Below are 16,703 nucleotides of genomic sequence, written 5' to 3'. Positions count from 1 at the left end.
AGACATGGGTTTGATGTGTGGACCACTCGGTGGATGAGGAGTTGGCTGGGTGGTTGCACTCAAAGAGTTGCAGTCAACAACTCAATGTCCAAGTGGAGATCAATGATGAGTGGTGTTCCTCAGGGACCAGTGCTGTTGGTCAGTGACATAGACAGTGGGACTGAGCACACCCTCATCAAGTTTGCTGGGGACACCAAGCTATGTGGTGAGGTCAACATGCTGGAGGGCAGGGGTGGCATCCAGAGGGGCCTGGGCAGGCTGGAGAGGGGGGCCCATGTGAACCTCATGAAGTTCAACAAGGCCAAGTGCAAGGTCCTGCCCATGGGTCGGGGTAATCCCAAGCACAAACACAGGCTGGGCGAGGAGTGGCTGGAGAGCAGCCCTGCGGAGAAGCACCTGGGGGTATCAGTGGATGGAAAACTGACTGTGTGCCAGCAGTGTGTGCTCACAGCCCAGAAAGCCACCCGCGTCCTGGGCTGCAGCAAGAGCAGCGTGGTTGAGGGAGGGGATTCTGCCCCCTACTCTGCTCTCGTGAGACCCCCCTGCAGTGCTGGGTCCAGCTCTGGGGCCCCCCAACATAGGAAGGACACGGAGCTGCTCAAGCAGGTCCAGAGGAGGCCACAAAGATGCTGGGGGGGCTGGAGCAGCTCCCCTGGGGGGCCGGGCTGAGAGAGTTGGGGGGGTTCAGCCTGGAGAAGAGAAGGCTCCGGGGAGCCCTTCGAGCGGCCTCCCAGGGCTTAAAGGGGGGACAGGGAAAGTGGGGGGGGACTCTGGGTCAGGGGGTGTAGCGAAGGGTAGAGGGGTAACAGTCTTAAACTGAAAGAAGGCAGATTTAGATGAGGTGTAAGGCAGAAATCCTTCCCTGTGCGGGGGGTGAGGCGCTGGCCCAGGGTGCCCAGAGCAGCTGTGGGTGCCCCCTCCCTGGAAGGGTTCAAGGCCAGGTTGGACGGGGCTGGGAGCCCCCTGGGCTGGGGGAAGGGGGCCCTGCCCGGGGCAGGGGGGGTGGGAGTGGATGATCCCTAAGGTCTCTTCCAACCCAAATCATTCTAAGGTTCTATGAACTGTCAGTTGTGGTGAATCTAATCTTGAAATAGAATAAAGGAGAAATAAATCAGACTCAAAGATGGACTAAAATAACCTTTTCAGATTACTGGCTTCAGAGGTTAGATGAAAAAAATATATTAATGAAAATATACACAATATTGAATGGTGTAAAGAAGGCAGCTGAGGCATATGTATTTACTGCTTCTCATAACACTGAAACGAGACAAATTTCAGTGAAACTGAGGTGGAAGATGGGGCAGTAAGAGGAAAGATAGGAAGTTTTTTGATTAATAATGACTAGACTGCAATTTCTTGACACAAGATAAAATAAGAGCCAGGAATTTAGGAAGATTAAAGAGATACTGTGTATAATCTACCTGCGCATGCAGGCTCATCGATTATGATGATTTATGCAGAATGTGGGATCTTAACTGTCTTCTGTGTATTCATTGTCCCACGAGTGTATGGCCCTGGGCAGTGAACAAGAACAGCTGTCAGCATGGCAACTTGGAGCCCTTTCCTAGGACTCCCGTCTAAAAGAAATTATAATAAAGAAGCCTATAAATTAATTTTATGTTTTGTAGGTACTGGTAAGCTATTACAGGCAAACATTTGTCAATTTGTTTGGTAAGGTGACATATGATACATAACAAAAGAAAGAACATGGAAAAATCAAGGGCTGTAGCTTGTTCTACCATTAATGGCAGAAATAGAGTAAAATTTATAATGAGTATCTCCTAAAGTTATTTAGTTCTGAACACATCCAGCACTTAGGGGGTAACAGAGTAAAGCTAATGACTGCAAAGATTCAGTTATCTTACTTTCAGGGTTCCATAGTGTATCAATAAACTGTAGCAAGAAAGCACCAAGCAATAAGGTGATTCCACGTTTTATATGTGTGATCAAAAATGAATGCTATATCTGAACTTTTGGTGTGGGGAAAGCACGTGCCATTCTATTCAGCAATGGTACAATGAAGGAGTTCTTCTTGTTGCCTTTATGAGTGTGTAAATGTTTTAGAAAATTTTTACTGTAAATTTCTCCTCAGTTTTGTTCTTCTTTATCCTACTTCATGTCTCAATATTGCAAAACTAGCAAGCATATGGTGTCCTAGAGACTTTAAGACCCCCTTCACTTTCAATATCTGAATGGACCCATTGATTTAACCATGTCTTTGAATGGTCTCATGTGTGCTCCCCTCATGTCAATGAACACTCAGAGACCCTAATCTGTTAGCCTAAAAAATTAATAGATGAAGGCTGTTAGTAGGTAATTATTGAAGAGATTATTTGCAAGTACCTCAAAAATGCCAAACCTCTGAAAAGTTCCCTTTTGATGTTGCAGCTCCTGTAAACCCAGCATCTCTGCTGTATCAAATCACCCTTTTGTGAAATACACTGAAGTAACAAAAACACTCAGGCAACTTGTATGCTCAACTTTTCATTAAATAAGTTGTAGTTCATAGGTGCATTTTGATATGGACTGAGCAATTTAAGTGGGGTTTTTTTGAGGCATTTTGATGATTGCAGTAAAAGAATAGTTTTATCTTTAGTGCAGAAGCTTGCTGGTTTTAATCGAGACAGGTACTGTGGTGGAAATGTCCTACTGAGTTGTGGGCTACTCAGATCATAAATCAGATTCAACACTATCCATGGTGGAGACTTTTTAAGGCCCAGATTATGTTTGATTAGGTACGCACTCTTTACAGAACTTTTAATCTTACAAATAAATACTTCGTTTACATAAATTATCTAGATTTATTCAGCATTTGTATGTATTTGGAGGCTGGACAATTACCACTCAATATAGTTTTGTATACAGAGCTATTATTCCAGAAACATCTGTATGGCTTTAAGAGACCCTTGCTTAACTCCTTGCAAGCTTTCAGCATAGCTGCTGTTTTGCTGTTGCAGTAAACGCAGATGGATCAATGCTTAGAAGTCCCCTTTGTTGAGAAAGGACGAACAAAGAAGATGCATAGAGAATCTCTCCCACATGAACACATGTATCTAAGCCCTGCCTGGCCTCACCAAATTCCACCTATCTTCTGTTTTCTTTACTCTTATCTTTTATTTATACTGCCACTCTGTAAGCATTATTCTGCCAACAGTTTAAATAACCAAAATCAGCAAATACAACAGATTTCATATGCTCCAGGCATGGCTTATGTGACCCTGCTAAGAACACAGCAATGCAGAATGCTGCCCAATTCACTTCCTTCCACTTCCTCTTCTGAGCCGCGTTTGCCAAAGCTAACCATCCTTTAAGCACATCTAATAGTTTTCTTTTTCCGAATGAAGAAGAAAAATTCCAGATGTAGGACGTTCAAAGAAGATTTAAAATTAAAAATTGTTTTCTTTAAAAGAAGATATGAAGTGCTTTGCAGGGCTAAAGATTTCTACTATTTCAACGCTAAATTTTGTATGTGCTCTGTATAAGTGAATGTTTTCAATGCACTGATATAGTTTTCATTATACTATTTTAACAAAAGGCTCCCATTTTAGCTGGAATATAAATGAGAAAAAAAAAATAGAAGAAAGCAGATTTGAGTATGACTAATTCTTCTCTATCCCTATAGAACTGCAAGATGGATATAATTTTTAATGACTGGCTTTCACATGTATTGGTTTCAGGGATACAGGGCAAAGAGGTTACATGTGGATGCCGTGATTAGGACAGGATTAACCTTGTCAGAGGAGGAATTTCAGGCAATCTAACCATCATGACTGATTTCAATAGAAAAGGATCATTTCAGGTTAAAAGTGCCTGTGCCTATTTCCTCCACAAGTAACAATGAGGATAGCTGATGGGATTCAAAGGAGTTTGCCCTGCACCACACTACAACTTAAGTCTTGCCCGTACACAAATGTGATCAACTCAGCCCTTTCCAAGCACATCTACATAAGGCCATGTATATGCGACAATTTAGCTGGAAGCCCTGAAGAGTTTACTAAAGAACCTCCATAATTTCAGACGTCTGTGCCAGTTATTTCTACGCCAGATTGAAAAATGTAACAATAAAGTAACAGAACTTTCTCAGCAGCCAGTACTGTGGGTAGGGCTGTGTACCACAGTCACGCACATACGCCTGGGGACCGCACGTACAGCAGTGCGGTTGCAGTGCCACACAGGTACCCTGGCCCTGCGTGACTTAAAAGTATCAGCAGAAATATTTCCTTGGTATAAAACTCTCAGTGGCAGACCCATGTCAATTAAATGTTAAGTTTGGGCTAGGTAGGTTATTCTGAGTGTAATTCCTCTGCATGTGATGGCCCTCTTGAAAATAAGATATTTACACACATCTGTACAGAGTTCCTTATTTCTGAGAAGTAGGTGCTACTCATGGTAATTACTTTTACTCTCAAATAAGAAAGTCCACTACCAAAATTTCTTAGCTAGCTAAATCAAAATCACTAAATCTGTTTGAATTCCTCTATCCTGACACAAATAGGTACAAGTTTTGTCTGCCCTTCGCAGCCTTCCTGGCAGATGGAAGATACGATGCTCTAAAATGCTGCTATGAATGGTTTTAATCATAGTAACTGGTGAAAAGCGATAGCACCTTCATTGTCTGGGAAATTATTAAGATGGATCTGGATGTGGATAGAAAATGCCACCGTTTTAGTTAACAAAACTAACTAACAAAATTAAGACTACAGAGAGAGATTTGCAAAGGCACACACATCTGCATGGATGGATGGAAGCTCAGAATTGCAGGAATTTAGAAGTGCCAGGAAGTATCCAGGAGCTTGATCTCACACCACAGTCTGCTGGTGACATATTAATATGGTCCAGGATATCTCAGAGTAGGACTGTAGGTGTTTGTGCCTGCAGTAACTTCTAGTAAAGGTGCAACTTGCCGACAGAGAAAGAGGACCCTGCTAGCAGAGCTCAGTACAGGTTACTTTAGCCCCTGGCAAGCTCACTCTCCCTGTTTTAAGTTGCATCTTTATCTCGTTGTGCCTTACACTGGCAATAAGTTTAAACCATCAAAGAAATGTCAGTCCCCAGATTCCAAACTTTCTAGGCAAGAACTGAAATGGAGATTGATTTTGTTCTATTTAAGTCATTCCCGAGCACCCATATGATTGTCACAAACGTGACCCTCTGCTAAACTGTATGGGGGTGGCTCTGCATAATTCTGTTTGGTTTGTGGGGTTTTTCCCCCCTGGTTAAAGTGATGGATACACCTAAACCAGGTTCCTGTGCTGACTCCATCCTCCTCCATACTATAGCAGGACCTGTCTAATTGCAGGGAGGCAACTGGAGTTGTACAATAAAGATCACTTCAAAATTCACTGCCTTTGCCCCACCATGTGTTAAATGTTTTAAGAGCGACTGATTTTATCTCTCAGCTTCCAGGATGGGAAACATGCCTTGGACAAATACCACTGTATTAAACTCATTAAATAGGAATATTAGTATTAAAGTAGGAAGAAAGCCTTTTTTTTTTTTTTTTTTTTTTTTTTTGGTGGACATTCTGCTGTTTGTCTAGGCCTCTGAAAACTTCAAATTCTTCAGGAAAAAAAAAAAAGGGTGAACTCCAGCTGTGTAAGTCACACTCAACATCAACTGATGTTGATATACTGCAGTCTAAATGAGAAGGCTTTCTGATGAAAAAGGATTCCTACTACACCAACCACAAGCATATCAGCGGTGCTGCTGCTAACTGTACACACTACCCAGACAAAAGATTCCTGCCATGCAAACATCACCTCCACTGAAAAGAGATCCGCCAGTATTTTGTCCTACTGCCGTGCAGAGAGAAACTCTTCCACAATGTAATGGGTCTAAACAACTAAAGTGCTACATTTTGTTCCCTTTTAACTCCTTTGTGTTTCTCCCTTGGAACTAATTGTACAGTCTTTGAGGCAAATAGGTAGCAAATGAGGTCGCATTTAGTATTTAGCCTCGCTTACACAGCTGGTACGTTTATTTCCGGAGCAGGGCTATCAGGGAAGATGCTTCAATTTAACAACTGAAAAGGGACTGTTAGGAGCGTAGCTTCTTACAAGCCTCTCCAGAAAAGTGCCTGCTGAGTAGTGCTCTCTGTGCTCTCAAGCTCCCTCGTCCTACGCTGTTCGAATTTGCCCCGTTAAGAAACAGTATTTGGTAAGTTATTGCGAGACCGCTCCGAAGTTTTAGCCCGCTGTTTGTCGGGGCACTTCTGAAATTGAGTTTCAGGAGACTACCCGGTGAAGTAAAAGTAACTGCAGCAAAATATCAGCCATTATTTTATATTTAAAGGCACTTAAGCTCTCCTCAGAAGCCGGTTCCACAGAAGAGGTCTCTGGTGCCGCCCGTTCCCCGGCCCGGTGCGGGACCGCGCAGGAGCCGCAGCTCTCCAGCCAAACCTGCGGGCTTCGGGAGCTTTTTTTTTTTTTTTTTTTTTTTTTTTTTTTTCCTTTCCCTGAAGAAGCACATCTCCCTGCAAGCCCCGCTGCCGAGCTGAACTAACCTCTCCAACTCGCACGCTGAACGCGGCGTGACTCCGCTCCCGCTCGCCGCGGCGGGCTCCCCGCGAACCGCCCGGCGACAGCCGCCGGCGGCAGGAGCGCACCGCCCGGCTCGCCGCGCCGCCCCCGGCCCTCCCGGCGCCTCCGCGGGCGGGGCAAGCGCTCCCGCTTCGGGGCTCACCGCGGCGGGAGGCTCCGCGGCGACCGGCGCGGCGGGGCCGGCCGAGGCGGCGGCGGCGGCGGCGGGACCCGCCCGCCCGCAGGGGGAACCGCGGCCCGACCCCCCCCCCCCCCCCCGCCGCGGCCGCTCACCTGCCCGCCGCCCCGCGGCAGCGCCCGCCGCCGCGCCCCTCAGCGCGCCCCGCGCAGCACCGTGCCGGGGCCGGGGCGGGCGGAGCGCGGCGCTGCCGCAGTGCCGTGCCGCGCCGTGCCGCGCCGTGCCGCGCCGTGCCGCGCCGCGCCGTGCCGTGCCGCGCCGCGCCGCAGCGAGCGATCCCCGCCGCTCCGCCGCTGCCGGCTCCGGCAAGGGAAAAGTAGGTCAGGGCGGCACTGAGCATGCTCGGGGCCGGGCCGGGGGGCGGCCCCGGGGCCCGCGGGGGGCGCGGGGGGCGGCAGCAGCGCCCGGGGCCGGGACGCGGCCGCCGCCGCCGCCGCTGCTGCCGGGCGGGCGGGCGGGGGCTGGAGGCGAGGCGGCGGGGCGTGAAAGGAGCGGGCGGCTGCGAGGCCGCCGGGGCGGGAGTTACGGGGGTGGGAGTGGGAGTGGGAGTGGGGGTGTCACTCCGCCCCCCCCCCCCCCCCCCCCGCGTCCCCGCTGCCCGGTGCGGAGCCCGTGGCCCGGCGGGAGCGCGGCCCGGGCCGGCCGGCGGGATGCGCAGGGCTGGCACCGCATCCCTTCTCAGAGGTGCCTGCGGGACAAAGGGCTGCAGGAGAAGCGGGGGGGGGGGGGGGGGGGGGGAAAACCCCAACCTGTTTGGGTAGTCTCGCAAATCAAAGCGCAGCGCTTCAGGGAAACGGCACGCGTGGCTTCCCCGCAGGGCTGTGTTCCTAACGCGATCACAGCGCCCAACGCCAGTTTACACCCAGTCTGAGGAGGTCCCAGCCCGTGGAAAGCTGACACTGGCTGTAGGTGTCCAAGCGCCCTGTCGCAAGAGGGTAAAACCGTCTTTAAGCTTGAGCAAAACTGCTCGAATGTGGTCGGTGCTACCTGTGCAACGCTGTGCGGCCGCTAAAAATGCATTGGGGATGGATGTGGGCAGCCGCAGGCAGGGACCCGGTGTGTGCCGGTGCTGTCCTGCGCCACTCACCCATTCTTTCTCCGTGACCTTGTGGCATCGGGAGGGTGAAGGGCCACCTTCAGCCGAGCATTAAGGCTAGTGGGTTAAACCATGGGGGGTCTGTGCCTCCAGGTATTTGTAATCCTCCGATTGCCTGGCTTGGACCCTTCTCTTGATAGCCTCTTCTGATTGCTTCCAGGGCAGTAGTAACCGAAGCTCCTGTGCTCCTGGGAGGAGTAATCAGATGAGAGCATTTGCTGAAACTGCCAGAAAAAAAATGGGCCAGGACTGCGTCTCACTGCAGGGGGAGGCATAGGTGAGGCGCACTGTGGTGCACATCAAAGCAGATTTCCAGCCCGTGTAGGGAAAACTGAAGAGGAACAGCAACAGAGGATTCAGAAACCAAGAGGAAGACCCACTCCAGGGAGCTGGACTAGTTACGCCAAGGGCCTGGGCACTTGGCCCCACCACACCTTGATTGCGAGAAGAGCAGGGATGGCTGCAAGGGGTTGAACACAGATGCAGCCAGTGCTCAGGAGTGGCATGGGCATGGGGGAGACCGTGGCTGCTGACAAACAGAGCTTCTTGAGTTCAGGGTATCCAGTATGGAAAAATTGGAAGACAGTGGGAAAGAGACATCTAATGTTGTTAGGCTTGCCCGCAGCCAGATGCCAACTGAGGGAGTAGGTCAAGGAGTGTGCTTCTTACTCATCCCTTCACCCAACAATCATTTTCTTGATGGGAGGAGCTGTTTTGGTCATAGGACCTTGTTTGCCACTGACCTGTGACTTGTGCTAGCTTGGCCCCACTTTCTATACGTTTGTTTTTCCTTCTTCCCATGCTTAAGTACTGGTTTTGAAGACAATCGAGTGCCTTTTATTTATTGGTTAATGATGGAACAGTTAGATAACCGAGTCCTCAATCTCACAGACTCCTATAAGTCATGTAGCGCTGTTGCTGTCTTGCGTGCATGCCAGATCTGTGTAAGATGAGGTTGAATTTTTGTATTTGGAAAAGTCACACATTTTGTCCTTAGTCCCTCTGAAAGTGGCTACCCTTTCAGTCTCGCTGAGTTTCAGCGAACATAAGCCTGTGTTGCTGGAGACAGCCGTAAGAATTTGAATGCCCGCATGCCTGCTGAAGAGGCAGTTTTGCTGGGACTTCTGTCTCCTTCCAGCACTTCGACATCTTGATATGATCCCACTACTGATGGTAAAGCCACCCTGTTATTTGCTTTATGCTCTTTCCTGGAAGCTCACGGTCTCCTACGCCTGGTGTGGCCCGTGCTTGTCCTCCCATTCCCTGTAGCTGTTCTGGGGATAACTCAGCAGGGAGATGTAGCCACATAGACTACCATGGCAAGTCTCCTGTCGCTCTTCGTGCTCTGCAGCAGGTAGGAAGCAAAGATTTATAGCACCACGGCAGTTAAAAGCAGTGGCTATCCTGCACAGCTTCCTTTGGTTCAGTGCTTCCCTGATGCCCCTTTCTCCCTTCCCCATCTTCCACTCTTGCAACCAACGTGTAGTAGCCCTGAGGAAGACAGCTGAGCTGTGAATTCGAACTGCCTTTTCCAGGACCTGTGGCACACAGCCACACTCTGACCATAAACTCCCGAAGACCAGCAAGGAACTACCTTCCAGCACGTCAGGCTGCCTTGCCCAGGGCTTGAAATGGTTGATCCTGGCCCTTGCTTCCAGCCTTAGGTATACCCAGCTGATAGATAATTTGTGCCTCAAACCCCGCTGTTTGGCAAATTTGGCAAGCTTTCTGAACTGACTCTGCACCCTGGTGGCTAAACTTGATGTCTTTGGTGCATAGGAAAAACCAGCCTGGAGCAAGGTCTGAAATCCCAGTCTGTCAAATGAGCATGTGGACTTCTGGAGGCGTTTTTCCATCCCACTTTTCCAATAGTGCTTGCACCAGCTGCACGCAGAGGACTGGCACAGTGAGTGGAGCGGGGACTGTAACGCAGATCTTCCAGATGTGTAGTCTAGTTCTAGATTAGCTACTAAAATCTCCCTAATTTACTTGAGATTGAATTATTATATACGAACAAAAACATGTGAAGAATAAAATTGAGAATGTTGTTATTTTCTTTGGTAATGCCTGCCATAGATAAGCACTGGCATTTTATACTTAGTACTGCAGTGAGCACATAAAAGCATAGCATCATTTAATAAGAGGCAGCCTTCCACCTTAGAGCGAACAGAACTTTGGTGTTGCTGATAGTTGTATCTGAACAGCGTAATCAGGGAAGCCTTGTAATCATGCTGTTAGAAATCTAAGATAAGATTAATTTGTGCTTTTTGTGTAATTACAGTCCCTCCATCCACTAGGTGGAGCGGGATGCAGGGATGGCTGAGACAAGCTTGTGTGCCCCACAATGCAAGGTAACAGCAGAGAAACAAGATTAAAAAGGGAAGTTTTGAAATAGTATTGAGCAAAATATCAGTATTAATGTGCCAGTCAACATAGATACATGAGGGGATATTCCATTTAGAAATTGGAATGACATATTTCACATAAAGTATAAAGGAAAATTTTCATTACAAGAAATGCCCTTTTTCAGTACAGTGGTGTTACTCATTTTTCTTTTTAAAAATGTCTAGACCTAAGTACAATTAGATCTTGCATGAATACTAATAAGAAAATGCTGATTTTCTTTATTATGATATGTATCTTCAGCGTGCTATATTAACTCAATGCAATTGTTTTCTGAAATATGAGCTGCATTTTACTTTTACTTGTGTCTGTCACCTGAGATTGTTACAGTAGTCACTGTAATCGCGTTATTCCCATCTGAAAGACTGCAGTCCCAAGCTAGACCAGCACTGCTTTCTTGGTTGAGTAGCATTCCAGTTTTTGGGAAAGATGTAGACAGCTGAAAGGCATGGAACTGGCCTGCAACTGGTCCCGGGTGGGAGGGAGATGCAGAATTGGCATGGTCCTGGCCACTCCTGGCCTGCACCAAACGTGCCAGACTGGTGTGGGAGGAGGTGTCGTGGGAGGGGATGGGCATTCCTGCCTTGAGCCAGACAACGGGGGTCTGGTTCAAAATACTTTACTTATTAATTTATTTAAACCAGTATCATACATTCTTGCAGCAGGTGAAAAAGGACGCACTTCTTTTGGTACCTGATCAGGGAGAGAGTTTGCTTTGATCAGTGCTTTCAGAAATACCTTAGTCTGAATGGTGTCCCAGAGCATCGTGGCTTATATAATGTCTTGTGTTTTGTTCTTGTTTCTCCTCCCTACCTTTTGAAATAACGCAAAATAAATTAAAAACGATTAGGCATGAAGATTATGATCTTACAGTCGTTTTTGTTCGTACCTCATCATATCATGTAGTGATAACTATTTCTCTTCTGCACTTCTGGATTTGTTACTTTCCACTTTTGTTGGTGGTTCCTTTTTGTCCTCTACAAGTGTATGAATGGGAATGACTAATTACATTTTATTCCTCCCTTTGCCTTATCTTTCAAGGCATGAGGTTCAAAAAGTAACTTGTTTTTATACCTTTACTGTGATCCCTCTCTTTGCTCCTCCCAGAGGAGGAAAAATTCTTGTCTTGTTGAAGCAGACTTTCTCTGCAGTGTTCCACTTCCATCACTCACTTCTGAGGGAAATTCCTTCCTGAACTGTGTTGTAGACACAGTCCGTAAATGAAACAAAACCACAGATGATGTGGTTGCTATAATATTATCTTTCACAAATCCAAATGTGATTCTTCTTGAAATTAACATCCTATCTCTTGTGGTTTCATTTCCTCTTTGAGGTTCTCTTGGCTTTGCAGTATATTCTCTTGACGTAAAGGTCTCTCCCTCTCCTACAGCGTGTACGTGGACAGTTTCTACATGTGCTTGCAGGTGCGTTGGAAGTGGTGTTGCTCGGGCTTTCGGTGATGTGTGCCACAGAAAGCCTAGCCACGTGGATGTGCTAAGCCAAAGGCAGATATGTCTGCATAAATTATTGGTGGCTGAGGAGAGGGTGAAATCCACACCTCGCAGGATCTGAAGGGAAAATTCCACAATGAAGTCACAGAAAGCTGGGTTCAGAGGGTTTGGCAACGTTGTTTAAAAGCTGCCAAGCTCTTTAGGACATGAAGAAATAAAAGAAGGGCTGGCGAAAGCCTCTCTGTCCCCCTCCCTCCCCTCAGCAACCTGCAGAAAAAACTTTCCATGTGTAACTTGAGGCCAACTGAGAGCACTTCTTAAAGATAAAAGAGTTTGGGTTCCTTTATTTTTTTCTTCACCTCCCCACCACTTCCCTGCCCCATGATTTCCTACACATTTCCTTCTAGCTACTGAAAACTGGAGACAGGGTATTGGTTCAGAGGACAGTGATGAGATGAAACTCAAGGCTGGAAATGAAGATTCACTGAGCCAGGAATAGAAGGATCTCAGATCTCTGTCAAAGCCTAAGAGGGCTTTTGTCTTCAGACAGAAATACTGGATGACAAATGGGTTAGTGGGGACCCTGGGTGAACCAAAGGCCTAAAGGTCAAAATAATTGGTTTACAGTTACCTCAATAATGTCAGATGCCTCAGACTCTTTAATTCGTTTCCTTTCTACACCAAATAATCTTATTTATTTCAACTTTCTATTGTATGAAACAATGATCTTTTCTCTAATCCCTTTGCTGACCTCGCCTGGCCCATAGCTCTCCAGCTGAATAGACTGAGATAGGGCAATAAAAAACAAATCTACACCACTAATTAGCTCTTGAAACATCGGTGTTTACTGTTCACTGCATGAACTGACTATCAGGCATTGTACCACCATGGAAACAATCTACAACTGCATGTCATGAATGTAAAATAATATGAGGCACAGAATGCAGGGCTGAATTGCACACGAATGAGAAGATACGGGGAATGCTGCGTGACCTACAGCAAGATTCAGTGTTTATGTCAGTGAGAAAGATGAGCCAAATTATTCATGAGGCTGAAAGGGGGAGAAAAGACATGTGATCTTAGAGCAGTTGAAATTATGTTATTCTTGTCGGAAAAAATCAAGATGATCACATTAATGTTACCATTTCTGTTACACTCTCACCAAGTCAGAATTTTAGGAGTGTGTCAAGCTTTGTGTGTATTATCCAACTGCAAAAAGGTGATAGGATTTTAAAGCATCAACCAATGCAGTTTTTATTCCTTTTTGGTTTTGTGTTTTTATAAAGCAAATGCCTTCAGAAACAAAGCAAATCAATAGGTGTGAATCGTCAGTAAGGTGGCTAAAGGATGGGGGAAACTTTTAAAGAATACAATGTAATCGTGCATTAATATCTATAAGCCAAAAAATATGACAACAAACTATTAAGATTTTTATAAAATAAAAACAAAACCCAAAACCGTTTTCAGTACGTAGTCTGAAGCTATGTTCTTTAGTGACACTACACTTATCAGAGGAAGTTGGGTATATTATTGCAGGAAATAATAGGAAATGTGACTCTGAAGATACTGTTTATCACTAGGAATGAGAATTCTGTTTTTCTGCGTGGTCTGCAGTCGGGTAGCGCTGCTGAGCAGCACTGGTGCAATAAATGTAGAGTTTGTCCTGACACAGGAGGCGTGCCAGGCTGGGCCTCTACTTTTCAGAAGCCCTGTGTGTTGTCAGCTCATGAATTTTCTTATTAGATCTTCACAAAAGGAAGCAAGTAACTTCTTTTTACAAATAAAATATAGTATTTCCAATGATCTTCTAATTCCACAGTATAATAGTGAAATTAAATATGTGAGTAATTTTAGTGAGGCAAGATAAACATGGCACAGACCAAACGAGAAGCAAAAGTATTGGGTATCTGATGTCTGAATCTTTTCTGCTAAAGAAAATCGTATAAAACATGGACTGGTATTTTTTCCTGCAGCCATTTCAGTTTACCTGCAACGTACAGAAGTTTGACATTAGAGGTTGTCCACAAATGATTTCAGAAAGTGTTGACACAGTCAGAATGACCACATTTATATCCACTTAATGGAAATCTAACTATCCTTCAAGGGGAAGCCCATAAAACCATGGGACACTTACAAGGGAATTTACGTACTAGAGTCATTATAAACATTTGAAATACATTGGGATGCTTCTTACTGTTTTGGCTGGAAAAGCAGATTCAGAAAATTGTAGTTTTAAGAAGCCAAAGTGTCGTCCATGTGGAGGCCGTTATTAGTAAGGCCGACTGGGCTGAGCGGTTCGGTTCCCAGCATGTAAAAAAACTATTTCTGAGATCCTTAGGGTGCATCAGGCTTTCCCCCTGGCTGCTTCTGAGTAGGGTCCCAACCTGTAAAGGTGTTCTGCACCTGCTGAGGTCATGATTTCTTATATCGACAAAAGCGGCACAGAATTCCCTTTTTGGGGGTGCTCTTTTGCTCAGTTCCTAGAAATAGGCAAACACTACACTGTCCAGCTGAACTGCTCTTGGTCCTGAAAGCCACTTTTGCTGAACACTTTCAGTAATATTTGCAAGGGCTTTTTGCTTTTCCCATGTTTTTATTCTGTGGCTGGCAACTCCCGTGGATTCTCACGTTAAATACTGTGTTTTCTGTCTTGTCAGTTTTGTGGTATAAACAGTTGTCTAAATGAAGTTCATTTTTAACAAAGATAATTTTTAATACTGTGTTGAGGTTCAAGATCTTTCACTACCTTAAAATATAACTTCTACATTTCCCATCTCACATTAGATCAGTTAATCCAGTGTGTGTTTATGCCTCTTCAGATAGTAGTTCATTCTGCTACTTAAATATACTTAACCAGTACTTGAACCTTTATCCAGGAGCCCTTTCAATTTAAGACTTTCAGCTTTGTCACAAGGTAACCCTGCCATCTACTGGAAAGTTTTCAGTAATGTTTTTTTGTCTGTAAAATTGGGGTGGGGTTGTCTACAGTTTTTACCTACAAAAAAGGCCACCTCTATTCTGAAAAGCACAGGCTGATTCCCTGTCGTTCAGGGGAAACATGAAGCTGAAATGCACAGATAATGAGTTACCTGGGAAGGGATCAAATATGTAGTAAACAAGGGCTTTTCCTTTCCCTCTCAAACAGTCAACATTTTCTCCACCAAAGGTTTTCAAATCTCTCATCCTCCCCTGTAACTTCTTTTGGAGTGGTGTCCCAGGACTAGGGTGGATGACTGGGGAAGTCCCCTGGCCTCCCAGTTCTCTGCATGGTCAGAAACATTGGGGGGACAGTGGGCAGTTGGGGGTGCACGGCTCCTTTGACGGCTCAGAGATTTTGCACGTGTGTGTGTCTGAGTTCCAGTCGAGCGAGCCTCTGGACCCTGGTGATCACGAGGTATTCATCTGGAGAGAAGGAAGAAACAAGCATCTGGATAGACCAACCGTGATAGACCAGCTGTGCTGGAGGAGCTGTGCACGTTTCGGTGTTGCCAGTCCCTGCTTGCAGGTGATGCTGTGGAAGAAGCTCTGGAGCTACCTGGTCCAATTTTGTCTTCCTCTCTGTAAGTTATTTGCAGCTGGTAGACTGCTGGCATCTGGAAATACCGGGTCTAGGAAAAGATGAAGGCTCTTCTTTGCTTTCTGAGCTCATATTTTTCATTTTCTGTGTAGTTGTGTAGCTGGGAGGTGCAAAGGAATTCTCGTAACATGGTCAGACACATACTGTTATGTCTGTGCTTCTGGGAGCATCTTGCCTTGAAGGCATCAGAGCCGACCTCTCTACTGACCACAGACCCACTCCATGTCATGCTCTTCTTCTACCCACTCTTTGGGGGTGAGTTTTGCTTTAATTATTCCACACGACTGGTTTTGGTTTTGTTTTCCCAGAATTAAGCCTATAGCTTTGTATGAAAGTCAATCTAAAGAGCAAGAGGAATTATCTCCTCTGAAGGAGAGGGAAAGAAAACCCAACCCAACCCAGTAAAACAAAATTTGTCCCATAAAAAAATTGAAGGGATTCATAAATCATCTGGCACTGGTTTGCAAGGACTGGAAGCTGTGTCCCTGTTTAATCAGCTGCCACGCAGAGATTCACAGCTAAAACCGTCTGTACGGGGGTCTCCACTGCTTAGCACAATACAGGCAACGTCACCAGCTCAGATACAGCCCTGTGTGCTGCATAATGTTCAGTCCCAGCAAATAAACTCAACAGCGGCTTTAGCTGTGCTGAGCAGGACACAGTTCTTGATCAGACTTGCATCCGGACACCTCGGGCTGCGTCGCTGCCCGGGGCTCCCTGCAGAAGGAGCTGGGTTAGATGTGCCAGCACCTGGCAGGGCAGCTAAGCCTAACGACGATTGGCTTAGCAACAGTGACAGCTTCCCATTAGCAAGCAGAAGTTTCTCCAGAGTGATTTTTAAATGTAAACAGCTTTGGAAATGAAGTATATTAAGCATCTGCTTCAGTTTTAAGACCAGATAAAAAAGCAAGATATAACAGGCGAGTAATTTTAAGGACTATCTTGTAATAGCAGAGATGTAATCAAAGTCTCATTAGTGCTTTCTTTCTTCTACATACTATTTTCCAGAAGAGATGATATTTCTTGGTAGAAGACCCTTCTGTTATGGGGGAAATTACGTAACTTTCTCTTCGCTAGCACAAAAGACCAAAATTGTTATCTACTCTCCATTAAAATTGCCATTTTACAGCTCACCTCCTCATGGAAACACCTTGAATAGGGTTGGTATTACTTCCAGATATCAAAAGAAGAAAATAACTGGTACCAGCACATTGCCTGAATGTTAATAATATTTCAGTTTTACCTTTGTTGAAAAAATGATTTATTCCCACCATATATTAGAAGGGAGTAGGCTTCGCACAATCATAGGCTTACTTAAATTTAAGCTCAGAAACATTTTAGGTTATTTAGTCTTATAGAGGATTGTCTCCTACACTATAATAGACAGCAGTTTTAGATGGCAAGGTTTTAAAGCCCCAGACATGGGGTATCATTATTTAGGACTGAAATGGGATGAACT

At 45.8% G+C, this 16,703-nt stretch overlaps 1 protein-coding gene and 1 long non-coding RNA gene across 5 annotated transcripts in view; one reads left to right on the top strand and one right to left on the bottom strand.

Moving 5' to 3' along the window:
* The window catches only part of MFAP3L (microfibril associated protein 3 like), a 42,288-nt gene that overhangs the window by 17,167 nt on the left and 8,418 nt on the right, over window positions 1-16,703 (bottom strand). Inside the window, exon 1 of one of the 4 annotated variants that reach the window (XM_032983928.2) lies at window positions 7,805-7,884. The exons of 1 other annotated variant lie outside the window; for it this stretch is intronic. The gene's annotated coding sequence lies outside the window, so the exon portion shown is untranslated. Of the gene's footprint in view, window positions 1-1,421; window positions 3,411-6,812; window positions 6,878-7,804; window positions 7,885-16,703 lie in introns of those variants that run through there. 2 more of the 4 variants (XM_042807824.1, XM_032983927.2) reach the window with 2 other exon arrangements.
* On the top strand, window positions 6,961-9,704 carry LOC122154874. The gene is made up of 3 exons (XR_006167013.1): window positions 6,961-7,033; window positions 7,974-9,167; window positions 9,593-9,704. It is a non-coding gene; the product is annotated as an uncharacterized LOC122154874 (long non-coding RNA).

This window comes from Tyto alba, unplaced genomic scaffold, assembly GCF_018691265.1.
Source record: "Tyto alba isolate M040663 unplaced genomic scaffold, T.alba_DEE_v4.0 Super-Scaffold_6, whole genome shotgun sequence".
Lineage (NCBI taxonomy): Eukaryota > Metazoa > Chordata > Aves > Strigiformes > Tytonidae > Tyto > Tyto alba.
This window is presented reverse-complemented; position numbering and strand designations above follow the sequence as displayed.